The sequence below is a fragment of the Sceloporus occidentalis genome, unplaced genomic scaffold (assembly GCF_023333645.1).
Source record: "Sceloporus occidentalis isolate IW3139 unplaced genomic scaffold, rSceOcc1.0.p SCAF_2, whole genome shotgun sequence".
Taxonomy (NCBI): Eukaryota; Metazoa; Chordata; class Lepidosauria; order Squamata; family Phrynosomatidae; genus Sceloporus; species Sceloporus occidentalis.
The window spans coordinates 162,144,363-162,159,628 of NW_028316982.1; the positions used below are offsets into that span (position 1 = coordinate 162,144,363).

The following is a 15,266-nucleotide window of genomic DNA, read 5'->3' on the forward strand; positions in this document are numbered from 1 at the left end:
ATGCTCAAGTCCCATTAAAGACACTAATGTATTAAAATGGTGTCCCTTATCTAAAATGGCATAATCAAGCTTTCTTTTTTGGAACTTATATCTTTCCCTCCCCCAATATTTTCAAGCCAAGGATAAATGAATCCATGGATAAAAAAGCCATGGATATGAAGGGCTGACTGTATTTTCCAAGGAACAATGCCTTGAGCACCAATCTGATACAACATGTTTCTTATTTGACATATTACAGTTCACCACTGCAATTTTCATCTGTAGCTTCAGTTCTAGACATTATTATGGGTAAAATTCATTATCTTGAAATACTGTATTGAAGCCTTTGCAAATGTAACTGGGAATTGGATGAAATTATTTTACTGCAAATTAAAAAGAATCAGCAACTTGATGTCCAATAGTATTCATATACAGTAAATTCCAAGATATATTCACTAAAAGATAATAGAAGACATTATTGATATTTGGATGTGAGCACAGAAATAGCTGTGCCCTCCCACATAACTGCACCACTTCATAATCTGCAGTTCCCTAATCATCACTCACCCATGACAAACTCACACCCATCTACATACAGGCTTCTCAAAACTGCCTCCTGCCATTTCATTGTCACCTTTGGCTGAGTCACCGTCATCAGCAACTTCTCTGTAGGATTCCAGACTTGTTTAGAAGACTGCTTTTACTATTACATTTCATAGAAAGAGATACACTCTGGAGAGTCTGAAGGTTCATGATAAAGAATTCATATATTAAAGAGAAAAGAACAAACTCTGTCAAGTCCCCCTAGAGTTCACAAATCAAATGCCTGGTATGATCAATTTGACAGTACAGCTCTGAACGTGTGTGTAGCTCTTGAGAGATCTTGCATTACTTTTCAAGACCATGCGACAATCAGCAGTTCCTGATAATATCAAGATGTCAGAGATAGTAATAACTACTTGCATCTTGGAACATAGACTTTACTCATTACAGTCAGGAAGCCTAGAGTTTCAACTCAGTAGCAATTTGGGAGATGTGGTGTGAAAATGGTTGATATTCCTCAGGGAATGTACTGTGTGACCTAGCCTTTTTCACCTTCTTCCAGGACTTTGATAGAGAGAAGGAACAGAAAACTCCTATAATACTCTATTCACTATAGCTATTAAAAATGTCACTAAAGTGACATGAAATTTTAGCATGTATCTGGTAATCCAGACCCTGGAGGGGCAGACAGGGAATCTTTATGGCTTTAACAATAGAAGATTTCAGCAAAGATTCCAACTGTAAGCATCTGTTCTTTTTGCTACAACTAGTGCAATTCTGTTCATTTAACATTTGAAAGCTCATCAATAGTGTAAGAGGCTATTCTAGCCACTCTAATATTAATTTGCAGATCTTCAGAGAAATTTTAATTTCTTTTGGTTGAGCTCACTGTAATTTTTTTTTTAAAAAGTCAGTTCTAGCTATAAATTTTAATTCCTCCTCTGCTTTTCCATGCAAAACTTTTGGAGATCCTGCTGTCTTTCTGATATTAATGAAGGGGTAGTAAAACTTCTAGTACTGACACTTTGAAGCCAAATGCCAGTCTACAAACTAAATGACATATAGGATGCCTTTCCAAGCTGCTTTAGCAACAAATGCTGTGGCCAGTTCACAATACAGAATTATAGTGCTATTATTCCACTGTAACCGCCATGGTAGTAGTCTGGTGAGGCACTAGAGCTCTCCAATTGATAATTCTCAATTCCCCTCCCTAAACTGCCAATCCTAAGATTCCACTGGACAGAACCATGGCATTTAAAGTAAAACAATAGCTCTCTAACTCTGTAGTGTGAATAGGTCCCTGGTAATCAGATTCCTTAGCCTGATAATAGATAACTACTTAACCGTACACTTCCATTCCCATCTATTGCTCTTCTTTTTATCTTTTTTTATCTTGCTCCCTATCTTCCTGGATATCTCAATGGAAAAAAACCCTCCAGTAAATGCAATTTTAATAATTTTGCATAGAGTCATGATGGCAATAAGGTGAACATACAGCCCCCCCCCCCAAAAAAAAAAGCTATACCCAAGAGTTAAATACTGTAAGGATACATTATATTTATTCTCAAGCATTAGTTTTGGCTCTAATTTCAGTAATGTATCCCCTCCTAAGCTTAGGCCACTTTAAATTGTTGTAAAGCAGCTTCCTAATTTATTTTATTCCACTGTGGATTTTATAGGTCCTGATTCAGATAAAAGATTATTTAGCTAAATTCTGAATGCACAAATATACAGAACTAGTGCAATTATGAAGTGTTTCATAATCATCTTCTATATTACTCATTTTGTAATAAAGCAGGCTGCCCTTATTATAGCTACTTAGCAAACATGCAGAAGAATGTGGCTTACTTTTCCAAGTTTTTGTTCTCTTATTTGGACAGCAGGCCTAGAGATATAAAGAGTATTCATGACTATTTGAATTCCAGATGTAAAATGAGAATCCTTGAAGGATGAGAATTTTTATGTTTTGGGCTTATTCATAAAAAAATGAACTTAGGTAGGGGTTTTTCTATAGAAAAGATTTTCTGTGAAGATACAGTCATCCCTCCCAATTCATGGGGGATCATTCCAGACCCCCCCCCCCCGGCCATACACAAATCCAGAAATAACACCAATATTGGAGTCACCATTGTTTTCAATAGCAGTGCACTCCTGTACAGATTTTGTCCCTCCCCAATTGCCATTGCAAATGGGTGAGACCACAGACTCCAAGTCCGCGAATCATGAGGGATGATTGTACATTGTTTTCTGTACAGAAAGCAATTTTCCTGTATAGAAAATATGATTTTCAGCTTAGAAAGCATTGTTTACTTAGAAGAAAATCCTGTTTTCTGCACAAAAAGCCCACATGTGAATTTTTAAGAGAATAAATACTGAGTTGTAAATTGTCCTCTAAGCTATGCATCCTTTGAGAACTTTCCAACAACTTGGAGAGGAAAAGGTTATAATTATTACTTCTTGCCTTCAATAATGAAATGAACCCAGATTTACAGCCCCAATCAGGCCTATGTATCCCTTTATCTATGTCTCTTGGTCTGCTTGTCCCCATGGCTAGCACAAGAATGTGGTCTCTACTGGATGCTTCATGAATATAATGCCATAGATACTTTGGAGGGAATATAAGAAAGCTGGGGAGGAATAACAAAGGCTACAGCACCCTACATGGAAGGTCTAGCCTACCCAAAAGGTAGAAGTAAGGTCCACTGAAAGTGGTTCAAACCCCTCTCTAATTAATACCTTCATTTGTGTCTGGTGAAACTGTTGTAGAATGTGCAAAACAGATTTAGAGGCTGTGGCAGAAAAATATATAAAAAACATAACAAGACAGACTGGAGGAGAAAGGAAGCCAATCTGGTATCCTTTGATAGTAGATTTTTCTTGGTGTTGCCTTCATTTCCAACTGATGCCAACACTAGTAGATAATGCATGGCAAAGACCAATAAAGAAGAGGTAATGACTTTGGCCTACAACATGACAAAGCAAGTGTGAAATAATAGCTTAATAAACACATCCTCTCCCACTTCAGGCTAGTTTCTACCCCTAATAAAGCCTTTTTCTGGGTGAAAGAAGAAAACTCCATATAAGAATCATTCATAGTTACACCTGGGCATTTTTATTTCTTGACATGAATAGGTTGTCTCTGACACAATCTGAGATTCCTGGTTTAGAATAAACTGCAGTATGGGTGATTTCGTTCAAACTGATTAACATCTTTTTGTTTTTGATTTTTATATTTAAAAAACCCCAAACCATAACTTGTTATTTTTTCACAATTAGCATTCCTATGAATTTAGTTGTGCTTGCAGTTCCTGAGGTAGCCCTCTTGAGACAAGGGGGAATGTAACCAAGCTTTTCAATTTGTCTGCATTGGCTTAGTGAAGTGAAAATGTCAAGTACAGCTTTCACATTCATAATGAATATGATTAAAGAATGTATTTGCCAAAGTGTGCTCTTGAAATAGGAAAATAAGATTAGAACAAAGTCTTCCAGCTGCAGGGCCATCATTCAGAATGGCACTGTTAGGTTTTGGGGAAGTCAGAAAATGTGGCTCATTTTAGCTTCTGCTGCTTTTGGCTGTTATTTAGCTTTGTTTACAGTCAACTTGCAACTGGCAGCCACGTAATGACTTTTGTTTCAAAATAATATGTGCAGTGTCCAGCATGTACTGGACTTTGTAGTTTGCATTTTTGGTTCAGTTGTTCCAAACAATAGTAATCATAGACCTGAAAGAAAAAGAATTGCTATACCAGCCTGAATTAAATTGGTTTGAGTATCTGCCAGGTCCAGTAATTTTGGAAACACAGGCACAGAGCCTTGCTCTATGTCAGCATATAAAACTGAAAACCACTTTGAGACAATCTATTAAGTCAATATCTAAGCAGTCAAACATGTCTCAAAGCTGCCATATCTTTTGCTGTCATAAGTTTAATAGAGACCCAAGTGCTAAATAATTTTTTTACTCTACAGTATAGTTGTCTTTACATTAAATATTTGCATAGATAGGAATAAAGTAATGAAAAAAACATGATTTAAACTAACTGAGTTAATTACTTGTGATCTTCCCTGTATACTTTATCCAGCACAATATAGGATATTTGGTACAGAACTTGGGTTTCAAAAATTCTGGGCTTTGATTTTTTTCAGGATTTCTAAATCTCATAGTTGCAAGAGATATTTGAGAACATGTGGGTGGTGTCTCCTGGCAACTTGAGGTGGTAGATCCCAGTGAGAGATAAGCTACGTTGTGTTATAAATAAAAATATTAAATTAAAATGTAGCAGAGGCAGTGCTGGACCAAGACATTTTGTTCCTAAGGCAAAGTACAAATTGGCTTCTGCCTCCAATACAACAACCATACTTTAATACTGGGAATGGGACAGAATTTCCCATCATACTTGATGGCAGCAGACTAGCTTGGGAGCACAACGTTCTGTCCTCCAATACCTTGCTCTTCCCAGCACTAACTCTCCCCAGAATCTGCTATTGTTACCTAATGGGATGGGTAGCCCTGCTCAGGGGACAGAGCAAGTATTGTGCATGCAAAACATTCCAATTTCAGCCAGTGAGTTTCCCTCCAAATTTAAGAATCTTTATTTATATAATAGAGATTAAAGGGACCCCTGCCTGAGATGCAAAAATCCATCTCATCGTGGTATCAGCTTTCATGTTCTTGTGTCTCAATAAAAGGCAGTTTAAATCCTCTATACAGTGGACCCTTGTTATTTGCTGGGTTTTGGTTCCAGGACCCCCCGTGGATACCAGAATCTGTGGGTGCTCAAGTCCCATTAAATACAATGGCATAGTAAAGCAGTATCCCTTATATAAAGCCAGAGGGCAGGGAACTGTCTAATTAAAAATAATAATTGTAAGCCACTCTAATAGCCTTTAGGGCTGAAGGGCAGGGTATAAATACCATAAATAAATAAATGGGAAAATCAATATTTGTTTATTGGGATTAAAGTATGTTTAGCCTATGGAAGAGAAGACTGAAAGTTCTTCAAATATGTCACATGGGAAACAGTTTGTTTTCTGCTGCTCTAGAGGGCAGGACCCAAACCCACACCTATAAACATTACAATGAACTTCCTGGAGATAATAGCTGTTTGTCAGTGGAATGGACTACCTTGGAAGGTAGTAGACTCTCTTGCCTTGGAAATTAAATGCAGAGGTTAAACAGCCTTCTGCTAGGGACGCCATAGCTATGTCAGGAGCTTAGACTAGATGACTTTGGAGGTTCCTTTCAATTCTGCAGTTCTGTTTATCCATGTGTTCTACTCAACTGTTAAATCCAGGTGATGCAGAAAAAATATGAAGCACCATTCCCAAAACAGTAATGAATGCAAACTCACAGTGCAATACAACACAGATCCATTCTGTGAGTAGTAAGTGATTATTCACTACTATCACAGTAAGAGGAAAATCACAGATCCTGAAAAATTGTCACCAGCCGGTAGTAAGGTACAGTTCATTCAGTTGCATATCTCTGTATGGAGGAGTTCCAGCTGATAACCTCTTATAAATAGTTATTTGCAAGCATCTAATAAGATGGCAAAGCCAGCAAACACAAAAACAGTATTTTAATTTTCTAATGGAAAGATCTTTTTTTTTTTAAGTTAAGTCAAAATATCTTTTTTTGAAGATCTCTACAATATATTACTTTTGTGATGGTTGATTGCACTCAAAGTATTAAATATTTTCCCCTTTTGTTACTTAGGCTTCTGAACTTTACCATCAAGTGACCAAAAACCAACTAAATAAATTACACGTGATATGGTAATTGCTTTAGTCTTCTCTATAGTCTGTATTGATACAATTTAGTACACATTTGGGGGGGATTAGCTACAAAATATCCTAATTATGTTTATCTTCAGGCTGAGATAAAATTGGAAGTTGGTGCAGACCTCATGTAGTCAATTCCATCAGGCAAATCACAGGGCTTAGTTCCGCTGAGGAAGTGCACACAGATTTCCCTAGCCCTTCTCCTCTTAACTCCAGAAATGAAAATACAAATGTGCCTTTGTTCATTAGATCAGCTACACAATTTAATTTGTGTGGTGTAGTGGTGTGGATGTAGATTCTGGGAAAGCAGGATTCAAATTTCCACTCAGCCACTAAACTCCAGTGGTCATATCACTCTCTCAACATCAGAGGAAGGTAATGGCACACCTCCTCTGCATAAATCTTAGCAAGAAAACCCTAGGATAGGGTTGTCATAAGTCAGAGTCAAAGGCATTTAATAACAACAAAACCCATCAATATTACTTTTTAGCACAGTTAATGCTAATGCCTGTGCATCTTTGATCAAGACATATTTGAAGAAAAATGTCTTTCCACTGAACTTCTGAATAAATCTGCAGATTTGGGAAAGTTCTTATAAAAAATGAATTAAACCAACTTCTTAGCTACCTGCACTGGATACATTTATGAGGTATAGTTATTTCCAGTGCAGCATGGAACATGCTGAATCTGCCTATCATGTAGTTTTAAGGGTAAGGAGCTTGCCAAACAGAACAGAAAGAAGAGGCAGCAAATGTAATTCAACTCCATAAATACTATCGACTATGCCAAGTAAACAGCTAAAGCTGTCTGACCAAAAGGGCAATTCAGTCAGCTTCTCTTTCTCATGCATTCATTTTTTATATTTATATCAAGGTTCCCACCCCATTTATCAAGAAATTTACAGACCTTCCAAATAAATAAGAACTTCCAGATATTCTTTTTTAAAAAAACATATCAAATGGAGTTCCTGCCCATTTCTAATTGATGGTAAAGGCCAGATTGTGGAAACTCATGAGTACAGTGGGACCTTCTTATCCGCAAGGATGTGGTTCCAGGATCCCCCGTGGATAACAAAATCCATGGATGCTCAAGTCCCATTAAATATAATGACAAAGCAAAATGGTGTCCCTTCTATAAAATGGAAAATCAAGGTTTGCTATTCAGAATTTATACTTTTTTGGAATATTTTCAAGCCATGGATGCTTGAATCCTTGGATAAAAAAATCTGTGGGTAAGGAGTGCAAACTATTTTGAAACAGAAAAGGTTAAGGGATGAGTCCTGTTGCATTTCTACCAGCTGTAATCAATGCTGTCTTGCTATAATACATATAAGAAGCTTAGATTGGTGGTTTTCGTGAACCTGAGCTTTCTAGCTCCACAACTCCTTTGCATAATAAATTAGCCACAGAAAGACTTTGCCTGGATAGAAGAGTAAATTTAACAGGACCTTTACACTGCGGAACGCACTGCTACAGGATATTGTGATAATAAACTTCATGAGGACTCCGCCCTCCATAACTGTCATCCGCCGGCCTGAGAGGGAGTTCACCAAGCAGGTCCAGCTCCATCAGGACTAGCCTGAAGGAAGGAGACTCCGCCTTCCATAACTGCCATCCGCCAGCCTAAGAGGGTGTTCACCAGGCAGGTCCAGCTCCATCAGGGCTAGCCTGAAGAAAGGAGACTCTGCCCTTCATAACTGCCATCCGCCAGCCTGAGAGGGTGTTCACCAGGCAGGTCCAGCTCCATCAGGACTAGCCTGGAAGAAGGAAGAGCCCTCCCTCCAATCCATCTGCCTTGGTCCAGGCCTCAGAGGGAGAGAAGAACCACTGGACCTCATCCCCTTTCCCTCCATCATTCCCTTCTCCTTTTGTTTTGTGTCTTTTAGATTGTAAGCCTGAGGGCAGGAAACTGTCTGATTAAAAATAATAATTGTAAGCCGCTCTGAGAGCCATTAGGGCTGAAGGGCGGGATATAAATACCCAAATAAATAAATAAAATAAAAAATGTGAGATAACCAGAAGTCTTTTTACATAAAATTCTGACTACCAAATGTCAGGGCTAACAGGAGGATATGGATATTAGCATTATTGTTTATAATGAACTTGTCAGATAACATCTTTTCCTGCCATTACCAGTAGACACAATGAAGAATGAGAAGAATCATTCTTCTGAAATGCAGAATACATATATGAGTTGACTGAGAGGATATTTCAATGATGTGTATGCCCATGAAAGCACATACACTATTTTACCCACAATATAGCAAATATAATAATAATAATAATAATAAAAGTTTATTTATATCCCGCCCCTTGAGGTCAATCGGGGCGGCTAACAGCGATAAAATACAATACATTGTAGATCAAAATTCCCTCCCCCCCTTAAAAATTATTATTAAAAAATATTGAATCTCAAGTTTCTGATGGTACAGATATTGTGCTTCAAAAATCAGTGTTTTGTGCAGTGTATACTTGTGCGCATGTGTAGTTCAAGGTTCATAAAGTCCTGTTGTGAAATGCCAATTTTTAGTATCAGAATGAGTACAGACAACAATTTGTTGTGAATAAGTTTAGGTGTGTGACAGACAGAGTGAATGGAGAGAATAAAACTCTGATTTAAAAAATAGTTTTGCCAAGGAAGGGAACAGGTTAAAAGGGGACCATCAGCTTTCATTTCTAAATGGTTTTCATTTAAAATGAATAACAGGCAAGTGATAACCTACATATAACCATGACAGAAGAATCATAGAATCATAGAATCGTAGAGTTGGAAGAGACCACTAGGGCCATCCAGTCCAACCCCCTGCCATGCAGGAAATCCAAATCAAAGCATCCCTGACAGATGGCCATCCAGCCTCTGTTTAAAGACCTCTAAGGAAGGAGACTCTATCACCTTCCGAGGAAGTGCATTCCACTGTCGAACAGCCCTTACTGTCAGGAAGTTCCTCCTAATGTTCAGGTGGAATCTCTTTTCCTGTAGTTTGCATCCATTGTTCCGGGTCCTGTTCTCTGGAGCAGCAGAAAACAAGCTTGCTCCCTCCTCAATATGACATCCTTTCAAATATTTAAACAGGGCTATCATATCACCTCTTAACCTTCTTTTCTCCAGGCTAAACATCCCCAGCTCCCTAAGTCGTTCCTCATAGGGCATGGTTTCCAGACCCTTCACCATTTTTGTCGCCCTCCTTTGGACACGCTCCAGTTTCTCAATGTCCTTTCTGAATTGTGGCGCCCAGAACTGGACACAATATTCTAGATGGGGCCTGACCAAAGCAGAATACAGTGGCACTATTACTTCTCTTGATCTAGACACTATACTTCTATTGTTAAACTTTACCTCCCTTTCATACTGAGGATATTTTAAAAGCAAACATGTTTGCAAAAAAAAAAAAAAGTCAACAGAGTGACTTTTATGTAATTTCCCCATATTAGCTTAATTTTTCATCTTCTAGGGATACTAATATCAGTTAGCATCTCTGAAAAAAAAAATCTTCACAGGTTTGTGATATCATATAGTCTACAGAATACAATACAGGACCCAGCAACAACTGGCAGAGTTGCATTAAAATTTTGTCTATCCTTCCTAAGGCTGCATCTGCATTGCAGAAATATTCCAGGTTGACACCACTTTAACTGCCATTACTCAATGCTATGGAATTCTGAGACATTTAGCCTCCTCTGTCAGAGAGCTCTGGTGCCATAAGAAGCTACAGTTCCCAAAATTCCACAGCACTGAGCCATAGCATGGCAGTTAAAGTGGTGTCAACCTGGATTATTTCTGCAATAGCTAACTATGTTCAGGGGCTAGGATGAAGTCTTATGAATTCTTAATGTGGTAGCACTTTTACATGGTTGTGCTCTTTTCAGTAGGTCAAGTGCTATGTGATTCTGTCACTTATACTGCCCAGAAGAAAGAATCCTTTTCCATAGGGAAGCATTGGCAGCACATCTGACATACTAATGGTCCTGTCTGCTGCCTTTTCACCTTTGGGAACAGCAAAGAATATTTGAATAAAAAGGTCCTTACATTTCAAATTTAGCATCACTTCAGCACATATGGATGCAAAGGGGAAAGGTCAGTTTCCCCTCCTCAACAATGCCCTGGAAACAAAGCTATACTACATTATTCCCAGAAGTTTTCCATCTCCAGGAATATGACTGCAGACCAGCCTTCTTAGGCAGAGTACAGCAGAAATACAAACAATATAAATCTTATATAACACAATGAGAGAAAATAGATTTTAAATGTTGCATGTTTAAAGAGACCTGTCTGTTTTGCATACCACAAAACAGATAGTTAAGCTTCTATGGGCCTTATATTACAAAGTTGTAATTATTATAAGCATAATTGTAAGTTTCTATGGGCCTTATATCATAACATTGTGAATTTTGTATTCATCTCAGTGGGCATTGCTGGGTATCATGTGACACCAAAACCTTTACCAATATTCATGAAGCCTGCAATCTCTTTCTTGAACCTCTTTAACCACAGATCCAATGCCTTAAAATATTTACGCCAGTTTTTGTACCTCCATGCTTCTGTGTCCTACACCCATAAGGTTTTAGTGCCTAACTCTGGAGAACTTTAAAAGTGCACAATACTGAGGAATCTGCTAATGGAAGTATTATCCAGCTTTGGATTTTGGATTTTGCTTTGTTCAGATGGATGATGAACATAGCTACCTTCATTTTTGTAAATGCTGTAAAACATAGTAGTTGTGAACTTGGTGGTTGATTTTGCTCAGGAAAAAAATGTGTCTTTAAAGAAGACAGAGCTTGACAAAGCAAACTACAGGAGCATAATTATTCCCACGTGGAGCAGAGCAATGACAGGAGCCAAGGAAAGCCAGGGGTACATCTCTATCTTGTTTCTTCAGCAAAATGTCACAAATTAGTTATACTGGCAGAAGCCTCAGCAAAAGCTTAAATAATGGCCGCTAGAAGGATATTGCAAGGCCAAACCAATTCTATTAGATTGTCCCTTTGATCAAAGCTAATAATTCACACCTAGCTATGAAAAGAAAGGGGGCAACTGCTTCATTAAGGTGTTTTTCAGCTCACTCTCAGGCACTTCCATCAGAGCCTGATGCTTTTGAAGTGCTTCAGTTTTCTGAAGCTTGAAACACCTTGAAAGTGACACACCATCAAAATATTCAGTCACTAATTTGTGACAACAAAGGAAACACTGTGTCATATGTAAAAATAGCTATGTCTTTGACATAATATAGACTAATAGGTTCCTTGGTGCCAAAATCCTGATGGAATGCTACGAAGTGGTTTTTGAAGCATCTGTTCCCACAGTGCAGTCTTTCCAAAAGTGGCAAGTTAAGTAGAGAGCGTGAGACTAGAGCTATTGCCGAATGTTCTGCCATGCATTAAGGGAATATTGAGGTCACTGTACCCATCAGAGCATTACAGAGAAAGAGAAACAGCAGTAACTGGAGACGCTCAGACCTTAATAGCAGCGAATGGGCTATCTAGGGAAAGTGAAAATATTTGGACTATCTCTGCAGTATTGTATTTCTGTAGCAGAGGAATAACCTTCAGGGAAGATGTTTGAACTGTGATCTCCAAATGAAAAACAAGGCACGTTTACTGCATACACACAAAGGACCTTAATGGGGAATTAGTTTCAAAGTCAATGTGAGTTATTTCAGATTCATCCAATGTTCCTAGCAACAAAGTCGTTCAATTTTACCTGCTACAAATGCATTGACATATTGTTTTATCTTTTGATGCCTAATCAAATAACACTTCTGCTTATGTGTTCATATCAGACCTATGTTTTCTGGAACACAATGCTCTCTTTTTCTTTCCCTCTCTCTCGTGTGTGTGTGTGCATGTGCAGAGTGAATGCTTTCTGCCCAGCATCATGAATGTGAGTCAGAAATGTTTGAGTTAGAAATCTGTATTGCAACCTTTATATATGCTGAAACAATGTCCAAATGTTTTCATATGGCCTCTTTCCCCTCAAAATGTAACTGCCTTAATTGCTGTACTTTTGCACTACATTTCTAGTGGGTAGTTTGACGGCACTGATAGGGGAAACAAAGAACCTCCTACTATTCCTTTGTGATCCAGTTTCCATTTTTATCTTTTTCCCAAATGAATGAAGAAGTGTGCTTCCTTTTCCATTTTAATGGTTGCATATGTCCTTTGCTTTCTGAATTTTTTCTTACAGATTTAAACAAAACCTTTTTCTGGCATGTTCTACCATAGGCAGCAACATATTATAAATTATTATAGATTATCTTCTCACTAATCAAGATAAATATTCCCCAGTTCTGTAACACCACCTCCTCAGTTTTGTGCAGTTGGTTTTGACAAACAAGTCATTTCTCAGTCATTTTAGAAATTACATACTGCATGAAATTCTTTCCATGCTCAAGTCTAATAAAATTATAATTCATGGAATAATTTGATTTCTCTCCACCATTACATTTAGTTCATGAAAGCTAGTGTTCAGCATTAGAAACACATGGTTCACATTTTGGCTAGTATCCTGTGCCAAATATACTTTAAACATTATATGACTAGCTACAAACTGTAGACTGTAAGCCTTTAGTTAGAAATATAATTTTTTTCTTTGCCTTATTAAGCCACTAATTAAGAGAATTTTGGAAATCCCAGAGATTTTCACAGTGGAGACTTGCTTTCTTACCCTACTTGCTCTTAAATTAACTGCTGAGAACTAAGGTTTGTGTATGGCAGTAATACTAACTGTTATCAATGCTGTAATAAGAAGTAACAATCATTTGTTAAATGGCACAACATTACACTAAGAACGATTATAAGACAAGAACAGTTTTGCCAAAACAGCTCATAGTCTACAGAATTCAACAAAAACATTATCATAAAAGGAAGTCAAATCAGGAAAGTGCATGCATCTTGTGATGAGTGTGCTTTTTTTCATACAGAAATATATATAACAGAACCATATAGACATTAATCTCACTACCATGTGCCTTTGTATTTGAACTTTAGGGAGTCCCAAACATCTGTTAATTGTCTTTTAGAAAAGTAATCTATCTTTCTGTTGATCAATTAAGACCTTAACATATATCCCGCCCTTTTCTTTCATTAACTTCTTGATGGAATGTGAGTGTTGTGGAGTGAGTAATCGCCCCTTTTTGGTTGTCTGGTCTGATTGCTGTGAAGAGCTTGTACATTAGTGCGTTATCTTCTTCATCAACTGGTCAGTTATGCCTCCTTCCCATTGTGTAGGGTTTCAATGTTGCAGGGCCTAGTAAGGGGCCCATGGGGCTGGGGGGCTAGCAAGACCTATAGTCTTTGTGGTAGATTTGTAAGCCTTGTGTGCCTAGCGTGGCCTATTGTACTCCTTTTTCTATCTTATTTCTGCAGGATTTATAGGCCTGTATACTTGGTTATGGTCCTGCTATTGTGAACTAGTAGGCATGTGGAGCTTTGTTGTTATTTTTTTAAAAAAAAAATTGGTATGGCAGGTAGCCATTTTGTCTGCAGATTATGGGATGGCCATTTTGAACACACTGCATGTGGACATTGCCATTCTGTTTCCCCCCTGTTATGGGTGCCACTTTATGTAACTGTAAGAGCATGCAATGTCATTTTGTTTTGGTATTCTGGCCATATTGGAACTTGCATCGGATCTGTTTTGGCCATGATCAGGCCTATAATTTATCTTCCCCCTCCCAGGCCTAGCTTAACCAGTTGGTTGTGCTCCTTTCTCATTGTGTAGAGCAGTCTTTCCCAAACTTTGGTCCTCCAAGTAATTGAGACTACAACTCCAAGAGGCACCAGCTAGCCTAGCCAATTGTCAGGAATTTGGGGAGCTGAAGGCCAAAATACCTAGATGATATTTGTTTGGGGAACCCTGAGGTAGAGGTTTGGTTTAGCAGGGCCTAGTATTGCCTAGTGTGGGCCCCTTGAGGAAGGGAGGCTGAGAATCTTTATTCTTAGTGGTGACTTATAAGCCAGTGTACCTATAAAACATCCAAAATTGAGGTGCTTCTAAAACTGAGTGCTGGGAATTGCCATGCTTTATTTACTCACTTTAAAACAGGTTATTCATATTACACAGCCATTTAATTACTGATATTCTTCCATTTTCCCCCTCTGACTGCCAAAGTCTGACATTTTTATTGAAATAGCAGAAATAACAAGTTTCAACAAGGAAACTGTCTTTAACACTACTTTCCCAACTTTATTAAAGGGGAGGTCACTGATGTTGAGAAAAATGAGGCTGTTACAAGTCAGCACACATTCATAAAGTCACGAGTGTCATTTTATGATTCTTCTTTTATTTTATTTTTTAAAATTATACTTTTTTATTTTCACTTTTAAATGCAATGTTAAGGATACTTTTATAGTGGTATAATACTATATGCTATAATGTTTTCTTCAGTCGAGAAAAAATAATCACTACTAAATAATAACCACAAATCACCAGATGATAAGCACTTTTCATTCTTATATATTCCAATGGGAAACTTAAAATTGTATTGTGCTCAATCTTCCCCAGTACTATGGGTGCAGAAATTGTCAATATAGGAAATGTGAACAGTTCTGAGCTAGCAACTGTTATCATATCCCGATAATGGGACAGCAATTCACACAGAGAAAAGTGTATTGGAGAAAAGGATTTGCTACTGTGAGTAACAAATATTTTCTTTATCCACATGTGCAAATTGTTCCATAGAATATTGACTTCATTTCTGACTCTTGCTTCTTCAATAGGGTAAACAAAGTAGCATAAAACTCCCATCTCAAGAGAAAAGTGGAATATAAATAAAATGTCATAACCCGACATGGCAGCCATTCTTGAACATGATTATTTGGTGCATCTGTTTGCAAACATTTTATTTGCACATTTTGTGCTTTTAAATATATATTTCTAGCATCTTTGCTACACACTTAGAAGTGCAATATATGAATCTCAGAAGGCATAAATACTTGCTACTTTGAATGACTGAAGTCTCATTAGATAAT

General features: G+C 37.7%; 1 protein-coding gene across 1 annotated transcript in view; it reads right to left on the reverse strand.

The window, feature by feature from the left end:
- LOC149319202 (NALCN channel auxiliary factor 1-like) overlaps window positions 1–15,266 on the reverse strand; it is a 449,646-nt gene that overhangs the window by 122,618 nt on the left and 311,762 nt on the right. The window lies entirely within an intron of this gene.